Here is a 12,133-nt window from a genome sequence, read left to right as displayed (position 1 = left end):
CCAGCCCAGAGCCACACCTGAAGGGCAACAGATGCTATGGAGCCACTGATCATGTGGGCCGGACACACAAGAGAGCCACAACACCCAGGGCCACCACCCCCAGGACCAGCCCCCACCACCCCGGGCCCTACACCGGGCACCCCCCAACCTCCACTCGACCAAGATACTGCACATCAGCGGCACGAAACCATGAACAAAATCACCCCCCTGATGTCGCACAATTACAACAATCAACATACATGTGAGTACAGAAAACCTGATTCATTCATTCACCATTGAAAGTCCAAACAAAATATAACATTCTAATTTGTCTCCAAACAACTGTTTTAACGAGTCAAGGCGGTGCATCGCTGGAAAATCTGTGAGCCACAGCCTGCAAGACAATATCTAAGATAAGAAGGTGTGTCAGGCACCCATCAAAGGACAGAGAGAGAGAGAGAGAGAGATTAAGGGAAAGAGAAAGAAAGAGAGAGAAAGAGAGAGACTGAACAAGGAGCGCAAGGCCAATTGGTCCCTTGGTACATTCAAACATGCCAACTGCTGCATGTGTTATGTAATTTGTGCACCCCAAATCACAGGCCTGGTATCAAAGTAGCCGGGAAGGCCACAACACATATAAGAAAGGCAAGCAGTAGTCAGACTACTTTGTCTCAATACACAAGGTGGAAGGACAGCCAAACCCCAGACCTTGGTCCTGAATGCGGCTGGCATCCCCTGAGTGAGATATCATACCAGACTCTGACGAATCCCACCCCACGCACTGCGCTAATGAAAATCCAACGTGTCCACATCCCACACACACTTGTCCCTGCACGAGCTACACCTGCAAGGGATGCCCATGACATATTGGTTAAAAACAACCCATACGTCCAAATGTTGCACACACATACGACTCATTGCCCAGAGCTGTGGCATATCGTCCACCGAACTGCCGCCGGTCTGAGGATTGCGCGTGCTACGAGACTAACAAACGCAACGGCGGGCCATCCACTACCCCTGTCACTACCCCTGTCACGTGGAACTGTATCGTGCACGAATGCTGCATCTGTTGGGATCACTGCCAATGCCAGTGTTATGAATCAGTTTCCGTTTGAGTTTCCATCTTGCCTACATCACCTGCGCCCAGCCTGGGAGCCCGAACTGATATATCAGTGAAGGGAAAAAGGGGCGGTGGGATACAGAGGCTGAACTCTGCAAAGGTCTCTAGATTCAAAAGAACTGGGGGGAGCGATGAAATAGAAGCTCTCCCAGGTGGAATACACTCTCCCCGGATCTCCAACCAAATTGAGACCCCCTTGATGAACGAGAAAATTTGTCATAGAATTGAAACATTGGTGGCAAACATGTTGAATCCCATTTCACTCAGATTAAGCAAGATTGAGGAGAAGTTAGATGACCTGGAGTCTCAGGCTACACACAATTTTCGTGCTCTAGAGGGAATGCATTCCAGGATTAATCCCCCCTTTGAATCTGAGTCATATAATATAATCATTTCCCCGTAGAGCACACCTGACAATTGTAACTCAAAAAAAAGGCCTCTCTATGTACTGGCTTGGTTAACCCCCTACATCCTAATTCTGATAACAATACCAGTACTATCTCACATACACAGGCTCCCCAACAACATTCAGATACCTCTGAGGAGGGTGTATCAGGGGAAGTTATAATAAACAGGCAGAGTTACCAGTCTAATATAGCTAGTGCAGGTCAGGAACCATCTTTATTGGTGAGGAGTGGGCGAGCTGACCAATGGAGGGCTAATAGATCCAGCGAGGGAGATACAGCTTCTAGACAACAGTTTTTACATCTTCCCCCGGAAGCATCTCCTTTGGTATTAGCACTAGGGAATGTAACCCCATTGAGGGAGGGCCATACAGAATCCACAGAACAACTAATGGCAAAAGCCCTTCATTGGTTAACAAATTATCTTAATGATGTGGGGGGCAGAGTTAGATATTTTCAAAATCAAATGATTATGGTCAAAAGGACAGACAGGGTGGGGTCTGCAAAGAAGAATTTGATGGTAGATTGTGTGGTTCTGAATTTTAATAATGGATTTGTGGTGACATGCCTATTACAGTACCTGGGTAAAGTTCTGTTTAAAAATTCCCAGATTTCTGTCCGATCATTTGTCTTTTTCTTTAGATCCCCGGGTATACTGGAAGCAGGAGGTAGAATCCAACTGAGGGACCCTTTGGATTGGAGGAATAAAAGGGGTACTCAGGGAGCACAGAGTTTAAGGCTGGAGAATAGATTTGCTGCACTAACAGACCTTGAAGCGTGTGATTGACTATATATATCTGATCCAAAGAACCAAGTGGAGTGTGAGATCCAAAAATTGCTGACCCCTGACAACAGAGAGAGACCAGTTCTAATGGAGTGTAATACTTCTTGCAACGTGGAGGTGATCGATCGCTCTGATAGCGATCATAATGTATTTAGTCTACCTCTTAGGATCAAGGATCGACAGGCCACGCCCCCTTGGAGGCCACGCCCACCGCCCACTGTATAAGTAGGACGCTGACCACTAGCGTCTCTGCTTGCAAAACGCTGCTCCTGAGGCAGAAAGCCGGGAGAGAGCTCATTTTTAAAATTGTATTTGTTGTGACTTATTGTGCTTTTAAAGTAGGTTGCACTCACCCCAGGCCTTAGACTTTCACAAGCGGACCCCTCGCTGAGTGAAACCGGCGTGTAAACGCCAGCGCCTCGCACGATCGACAGGCCACGCCCCCTTGGAGGCCACGCCCACCGCCCATCTACTCATCACCCCATAAGTATGTGCCACCCTAGGAAGCGCAGCGGACGAGCGCAGCGGGCGCGCCGTTTGCGCGCCGAAGGCGCGCCTAAGGAAAGCCCGTCTGCGACCGTCCGCGACCGACCGAGACCAGAGGCCATATACCCTGCTTCTTCCATCCAATACTCCCACTCGCAACTCACTACCCTTCAAGGCAAGTGGACTTTACCGGCTTCTACTTTAGCGCGTATCTCCAATCTAGGACTATTAACTTCACAGAATGTAGTCCATAGCAACACCTCGTTTACTCCCCTAAACACCAGTCCCTCTAATCGGCATGCAGATGCCCTTCCTCCTGCAGTAATCTCTGCTATATATCTAAACACAAGATCGGCAGTAAAACACCAGCTCGATCTTTTCACCCTACTTGATTCCCATAAACCGGACCTATTGTTCCTTACCGAGACCTGGTTCTCGGACAGCTCCCTCCCCTCCCTGCTAGCGATACTCCCCCCGGCCTATTACGCCATTCGAGCAGACCGCTCCTCTGGCAGGCCCGGTGGAGGGGTCGCCCTGATCGCCCGCAAGGAACTCACTTTCCAATCTCTGGTCTCCCCCTCCATGGGAATCACAGACTGCCTAGTAGTTCGCTCTCCTTCCTTTACCCCTCCGCTTACTTGTGTCCTTGTGTACAGACCCCCGTCCTCCCCCCAAACCTTCCTCCCCTGTTTTCAAGACCTAATGGCGACTTTGGCCGTTAACCACGCCTCCATCATAGTCCTGGGAGATTTTAACTTCTGGCCCTCCGACCCCGCGGAATGTGCCACCTCCAAGGAGTTCTCAGACTCTCTTCTGTCGCTCAACTTCACATCAGTTGTCAACACTCCCACACACAGGTTGGGACACATCCTGGACCAAATTTGGCAACGCGATTGCCCGGTCAATTCCCTTTTGATTTCCCCATGTTCATGGTCAGACCACTCACTTATCACTTTCTCCCTATCCCCTGTTCCACCACTTAAACCTATTTCTGCTAGAAATGTCTGGGCGCGTTCATGGAATCGCGTTGACATCGAAGCCCTGTCGACTCTCCTCTCCTCCTCTAGCCCTGATCTGACCGCGCTGCCTTCCTCTGGGCAGGCAGAAGCTATTGCCAACTGGCTGCGGGTCGGGTGCGATGCCATCGCTCCTCTAAAACGCATCGCAACCAAACGCCCCAAAGATGCAAACCGCTGGTTCTCAGATGACCTAAAAAGCAAAAAACTTACTCTCCGCCAAGCCGAACGACAATGGAGACGGAACTACTGCCCCACTGCCAGAAACCGTTATACGGAACTCCTCTTTCAGTACAAGAAAGCCATACTAGACACCAAGAAAAACTATTTCTCCTCCAAAATCCAACTCGCGGCGAATCGGCCTAAAGAAATTTTTTCCATTATCCAGGATCTTGCTTTCTCTGACAGAGCATCACTCAAACCATCTCCTTCCCAAACACTATGCGACTCGCTCAATCACTTCTTCCTGGATAAAATCAATAAAATCAAAAAGAATATCCCCTTTCCATCCCAGACCTTCATTGACCCCTGCCGTCCCCCAGTCACTGCATATCTGGACTCAATTCCTCCTCTCTCGACTGACTCTTTCCTCTCCATTCTCCCACTGGTCAAATCCGGCTCCCCGCTGGACCCCTGCCCCGCCTACATTCTAAAGCAGATCTACACTCATTGCCTTCACCACCTTTAGTGCTCCTAAACAGCTCGCTAGCTCAGGGCATCGTCACCCCTGCACTTAAAACGGCAGTGATCGTCCCGATCCTAAAAAAGCCTGGAGCGGACCCCTCTGATCCAGTTAACTTCCGCCCAATCTCCCTTTTGCCTTTCCTAGCCAAGGTATTGGAACGGCACGTGGTCAAAACTTTGAGCGAGTTTGTGGAATGTCACGGTGTGTTGGCTCCAAGACAGGCCGGCTTCCGCCCGGCCCACTCAACTGAGTCCGTTATTACATCGGTTCTGGACAACCTCCGACAAGGAATGGATACCAATCAACATCAGGCCTTGATCCTTTTAGATCTCTCCGCCGCATTCGACACGGTGGATCATTCCATCTTACTTTCACGTGTCGAAGCGGCGGGAATCAGAGGAACAGCCCTATTATGGTTATCCTCCTTTCTTAGCGGCCGGACTCAAGCGGTTCGTCTGGGAGAGTTCTCTGCAGAATTTCAACCTATACAGTGTGGTGTTCCCCAGGGTTCCTCTTTATCCCCCCTTTTATTTAACCTCTACATTGCCCCCCTCATTTTTGCTTTACAACAACTGGAGGTCTCTGTGTATAATTACGCAGACGATCTCCAGCTCATTTTTTCCCTTTCCCCTTCCTCGGAGTCTATGTCCAAAGTTCAGTCTATTATGACCTTCATCCAGGACTGGATGAACTTTAACCACCTGAAGCTCAACCCCGATAAAACGGAGTTGGTGCTGACTGGTGGTTGCTCCAGTCCCTGGACCTCCTCCTTTTGGCCCCCCTCACTAGGTTCCCCTCCCACTCCTGTATCCTCTGTCAAAACCCTTGGATTTAAAATCAACAACCAACTCTCCCTACATTCCCAAGTCTCTGATGTGGTTTCCTCAGCTTTCCTTTCACTCAGGACTATCCGCAGAGTCTCTCGTTTTTTCGCCCCAGACACGCTTAAACTAATTCTGCTTGCCATGGTAACATCCCGCCTAGATTATGGTAATATCCTGTACCACGGTATGCCCAACTACCTCATGAGACGTCTTCAGCTGGTTCAAAACCAGGCCGCTCGGCTGGTTTTTAACCTCTCCAAATCAAATCATGTAACCCCTCTCCTTTCTTCCCTGCACTGGCTCCCTGTCCGGCAACGCGTCTTATTCAAGCTCGGCTGCACTATTTTTAAAGCCCTGACAGGCTCTGCCCCTTCCTTCATCAACTCGGCCATTCAATCCTACACTCCCTCACGAGACCTCCGATCCTCCTCTCACCACCTTCTACTGGTTCCCCGCTTCAAACGGAAGAAATGGGGTGGTTCAAAATTTGCTACCACGGGCCCAGCCTTCTGGAACTCTCTTCCATTGCCCCTCAGAACCTGCACCCAGTACCCCCTCTTCCGTAGAGACCTCAAGACTTTCCTCTTCACCCAAGCCTTCCCATCCTGAGTGCTCACCGTTCCCCCCTTTCCGACCCACTGAGTAGCACTTGCCAGTGAGCGCCAAGAAACCGCCAGGTGTACGAGCGCTATATAAAACCCTTCAAATTCAAATTCAAATTCAAGGAAACATCCCGCCCTGAGAATATGGGGCATAGTGATATTAGCAAACTTTGTCCGGCAAATAATTTGCGAACAATCAAATGGAATTGGGACTTGTCAAGGCGGACCTTGACCTCATATCTAAACTCCAGACCATACTGAGAAACAAAAAAATGCCCCATACACATGAGAAGATAGGGGAGATAATTAGAGATACTTTGGGTAAAAATAGACGGAAGAAGAACCCTAGCCCCAATTCTGAATCCTGGTATACCAAAGCTTGTAGAGTGGCAAAGGGAGAGTTTATAGATGCAATTAAATCTAAACCCCAGGCTCAGATTATGAAATCTACGGCCTGCTATAAGGAGGTACTTAAAAATGCAAAAAAAGAGTGGGAAGAATCACTGTGGACAGATTTGCATGATGTCCTGGTCAATAGGGACACCAGGGAGTTTTGGAAATGTGCAGCCATTGTGTCCAGGGGCACGAAACCTGTATTTGATTTTTTTATTCAACCAGAAGAGTGGGTTGCACATTTCAGTAATTTGTATACAGATAAATCTAGAATTCCCAAAGACAGAGACCCTGTAGTTATGGGGGAGGGAACGCTGGAAACTAGCGAGCTCCATTTCTCACTCAGGTAGATAGGAAGACAGAAGTAGCAATTAGCTCCAGCAACTCTGGCCATTCTCCAGGTACGGATAGGATACCTAGTGATATATTTAAAGAAGATCTTAAAGTGTGGGGACCTTATATTATCCTACTTTCCAATAGTATCCTTTCAGGTATGGATATACCTCATTCATGGAAGCTAGCAGAAATTGTGACTGTTTTTAAAAAGGGAGATCGTGCCCTCCCGGCGAATTACAGTTGCATCAGCCTAATTGACTCAATGCAAAAAAAATCTCTTTTAAACAAGTCCTTGCACGCCTACAGGAGTGGATTAGAGAGGAAAACTTGATTTCTGAGTGGCAGGCTGGTTTTAGGGAATATGTCAATAACTTGGACCAAGTTTTTCGTTTTATGTGTATTCTTTGGAGATAAGTCCCAATCCGCAAGGGCAAACTTTATGTTGCCTTTGTTGATCTACATGCTGCATTCGATATGGGATCAAGAGCAACACTGTGGGAAGTTTTGGAAAGTATGGGAGTGCCAGCCCTCTTCCCAGCATCCTAACAAGACTTCATGCCAATACCCAGGCCCAAGTAAGATGGGATGATAGAGGTGCCCTAACAGAAGCTATACATATTGATAGGGGAGTTAGTCAGGGGTGTGTGTTGGAACTAAGTATGGGCAAAATTTGCGAATTCGCGGTCCGCAAATACGTGCGAAATGGCAAAAAAAATCTGCGAGTTCGCAAATTTTCACGTAAACTTGCAGATTTTTGTGCCATTCGCACAAATATGTGACCACGTGTGCCTGTAACTTTGCCAGCGCGCCAAAAGGTGCCGAGGTCCCTTGAGTGAGCTGACCATTATAGTGGGGACGGGCAGGAAGTCTTTTCGTACCGCTAGTGAGTGGTGGATGGGGCCACACGGGCGGGGCCTCTCTGCGAGTTCACATGCATCTTGTTTATAAAGGGTCAGAGACCGAGCAGAGCAGCAGATGAGGAGAAAGCAGCCTCCTGGTCACAGGAGCTACACGGGGATGGTGCTCGGGAAACTCATGGATTCAAAAAAACATTTGGCACAGGACCCCAGAAACCATTTAGATGTCCAAGATAGCTCTGCTGCGCATGTTGGTAGAAAGCCATTCTGATCCTGCTCAGTGGGTTCAGGTGCATGCAGCTGCTGCTGCTGGACAATGTCCCATCTCATACTAAACTGCCCCGTACAGGCATATGCTGACGCTGGGCAGTAGGGTGCAGTGGCATGCGGGTGCTCCACCCCTGGTACATGCGCATACCGGTGCCAGGGACACATGTGTTTATTGGTGCTGTGTAGCAAGTTATGACTTTACATTTTGACTGCACCAGACGGTGGTACCACCTACACGGATCAGGAGCATCCAGGCACCAGACTTTATGGTGCAAGAGCATAATGGTGCTGTGCGGTACGGGTATATATGTACTGGGGCAGGGGGGCACTTAGCACAATGTGTGCTCACACCCAGAGGGCTCCCAGGCAATTGAGCACAAATGATTTTCACACTGAGAGGGCTCCGGGGCAGTATAGCAGCACGGGGGCTCACACCCACTGGGCCCCAGGGCAGTTCAGTAGCGCGTGGGCTCACAAACCTTGGGCAGCTCAGCAGCGCGGGGGCTCACACCATCAGGGCTGCCGGGCAGTTTAGCAGCACCACCCTCTGGTTCATCACTGCCACCCTCTGGTTCATCACTGCCACCATCTGGTTCACCACTGCCACCCTCTGGTTCATCACTGCCACCCTCTGGTTCACCACTGCCACCCTCTGGTTCATCACTGCCACCCTCTGGTTCACAACTGCCACCCTCTGGTTCATCACAGCACCCTCTGGTTCACCACTGCCACCCTCTGGTTCATCACTGTCACCCTCTGGTTCATCACTGCCACCCTCTGGTTCATCACAACACCCTCTGGTCACCACTGCCACCCTATGGCTCATCACTGCCACCCTCTGGTTCATCACTGTCACTGTCTGGTTCATCACTACCACCCTCTGGTTCACCACTGCCACCCTCTGGTTCATCACTGCCACCCTCTGGTTCACCACTGCCACCCTCTGGTTCATCACTGTCAGCCTCTGGTTCATCACTGCCACCCTCTGGTTCACCACTGCCACCCTCTGGTTCATCCCTGTCACCCTATGGTTCACCACTGCCACCATCTGGCTCCTCACTATCACCCTCTGGTTCCCCACTTCACCCTCTGGTTCATCACTGTCACCCTCTGGATCATCACTGTCACCCTCTGGTTCAACACTGCCACCCTCTGGTTCATCACAGCACCCTCTGGTTCACCAGTGCCATCCTCTGGTTCATCACTGCCACCCTCTGGTTCATCACTGCCACCCCCTGGTTCATCACAGCACCCTCTGGTTCACCACTGCCACCCTCTGGCTCCTCAATATCACCCTCTGGTTCACCACTGTCACCCACTGGTTCATCCCTGTCACCCTCTGGTTTACCACTGCCACCCTCTGGTTCATCACTGCCACCCTCTGGTTCATCACAGCACCCTCTGGTTCACCCCTGCCACCCTCTGGGTCATCTCTGCCACCCTCTGGTTCATCACTGCCACCCTCTGGTTCACCAATGCCACCCTCTGGTTCACCACTGCCACCCTCTGATTCATCACAGCACCTTCTGGTTCACCACTGCCACCCCCTGGTTCATCACTGTCACCCTCTGGTTCATCACTTCCACCCTCTGGTTCATCAATGCCACTCTCTGGTTCATCACTGCCACCTTCTGGTTCACCACCGCCACCCTCTGGTTCATCACTGCCACCCTCTGGTTCACCACTGCCACCCTCTGGTTCATCACTGTCAGCCTCTGGTTCATCAATGCCACCCTCTGGTTCACCACTGCCACCCTCTGGTTCATCACTGTCACCCTCTGGTTCATCACTGCCACCCTCTGGTTCATCACTGCACCCTCTGGTTCACCACTGCCACCCTCTGGTTCACCACTGCCACCCTCTGGTTCATCACTGCCACCCTCTGGTTCACCACTGCCACCCTCTGGTTCATCACAGCACCCTATAGTTCACCACTGCCACCCTCTGGCTCCTCACTATCACCCTCTGGTTCACCACTGTCACCCTCTGTTTCATCACTGTCACCCTCTGGATCATCACTGTCACCCTCTGGTTCAACACTGCCACCCTCTGGTTCATCACAGCACCCTCTGGTTCACCAGTGCCACCCTCTGGTTCATCACTGTCACCCTCTGGTTCAACACTGCCACCCTCTGGTTCATCAAAGCACCCTCTGGTTCACCACTGCCACCCTCTGGCTCCTCACTATCACCCTCTGGTTCACCACTGTCACCTCTGGTTCATCCCCGTCACCCTCTGGTTCACCACTGTCACCCTCTGTTTCATCACTGTCACCCTCTGGTTCATCACTGCCACCCTCTGGTTCATCACAGCACCCTCTGGTTCACCTCTGCCACGCTCTGGGTCATCACTGCCACCCTCTGGTTCATCACTGCCACCCTCTGGTTCACCAATGCCACCCTCTGGTTCACCACTGCCCCCCTCTGATTTATCACAGCACCCTCTAGTTCACCACTGCCACCCTCTGGTTCACCACTGGCACCCTCTGGTTCATCACTGTTACCCTCTGGTTCATCACTGTCACCCTCTGGTTCATCAATGCCACTCTCTGGTTCATCACTGCCACCCTCTGGTTCACCACTGCCAGCCTCTGGATCATCACTGCCACCCTCTGGTTCATCACTTCCTCCCTCTGGTTCACCACTGGCACCCTCTGGTTCATCACTGTTACCCTCTGGTTCATCACTGTCACCCTCTGGTTCATCAATGCCACTCTCTGGTTCATCACTGTCACCCTCTGGTTCATCACTGCCACCCTCTGCCTCATCACAGCACCCTCTGGTTCACCACTGACACCCTCCGGTTCATCACTGGCACCCTCTGGTTCACCACTGCCACCCTCTGGCTCATCACTGCTACCCTGTGGTTTACCACTGCCACCCTCTGGTTTACCACAGCCACCCTCTGATTCATCACCACACCCTCTGGTTCACAACTGCACCTTCTGGTTCATCACAGCACCCTCTGGTTCACCACTGTAGATTATGGAGAGAAAGCACACCTGCCCAGCCTCAACCGGGGGCTGGTTAATGTGTTACTGAATTTGAGCTTCTAGTCCGGCACCTGCTTCCTTATCTGCAAGTGCTTCCTGTTGTGTTTTAATTTTTGTGACAGCCTGGAGCATTGTGCCATACTTGTAACTATTCTATGACCCTGCTTCGAGGGTCAGAGCAGGATCAGAGAATAGTTGCAAGTAGGCAACAACTCTAGAGGCACCGCTCAGGAAGCACTTACAGGGTTACAGCAGGTGCCCAAGGTGAAGTTAATTTCTTTGTAACCATTTTGTAAATGGTTACAAAGAAATTAGCTTCAACTTGGGAACCTGCTGTAACCCTGTAAGTGCTTCATGTACTTCAGTTTTTGAAAATCCGTCCCGCACGCGATTTCGCGGATCTTTTTGCAATTTCGCGAGATTCGCGGACCGCAAAATTGCAGAAAATCTGCAAATTCCGCGAATGGAACGGATTTTACGCCCATGCTTAGTACACTACAGACAGTAGGGAATTCAACCTTATTTATTTAATATAGAGAAAATTTTACTGTATGTGTTCTGATTTTGTTAAAATAAATCATTCGTCGATATCTCTGCTGACCACTGCCTTCGATCTACAATGCAGACCGCAGCGTTCACATCTTGAATTCAGCTTTGAATCTATACTACAAACAGCATTAAATTTAGCCTTGATTTGTTTAAGGTAGAATTAATTGTACTTTATGTCCTAAGATTTTGTTGAAAGATAAGACAAAAAGAATTTCTTGATATCAGTGATGACTACTGACTTCGATCTACATTGTGAGTGCTCACGATTCAGGTAGAATGGCGATTGTACATGACGCATTCCAGTAGACAAGAGACATTATACCACTGGGATCCCCCCGAACCATGAATCATCGCCGGGTGCGCACACGCTGAGTTCTTTCGGTATCACTAACTCCCTGCACCACAAGTCATCTCCCCATAGCCTTATTAAGGCAGAATTCACTAGGCAGAAAACATTGCTCCTAGTGCAGCCCCCTTGCACTATGCATTATGGCAGGATACGTACAAGCTCAGCGCCAAAGATAGTACTAACTCAGTGCACCATAAATCATCACAAAGAAGAGTGAACAGTTTTATGTCACAGTGAGACATACTGTCCCTTTTAAATGTCCCTGAAACATACATATTTCAATAATGTATTCTATACATGTTCTATCTTTTATTTCAATCATGATTACAGATGATGCAGTCCACCCTAAGATCTACACTGCGGACATCAGGGTTTACAACTTGAATTCAGCTTTGCATCTACATTATAGACAGTTGGGAATTCAGCCTTGATTTATTTAATTCAGAGACAATTATACTGTAGGTATTCAGATTTTGTTAAAATAAGT

The sequence above is a fragment of the Lissotriton vulgaris genome, chromosome 10, assembly GCF_964263255.1.
Source record: "Lissotriton vulgaris chromosome 10, aLisVul1.2, whole genome shotgun sequence".
In the NCBI taxonomy this organism is placed as follows: domain Eukaryota; kingdom Metazoa; phylum Chordata; class Amphibia; order Caudata; family Salamandridae; genus Lissotriton; species Lissotriton vulgaris.
The sequence above is the reverse complement of the archived record's forward strand: the minus strand, read 5'-3'. Positions refer to the sequence as shown.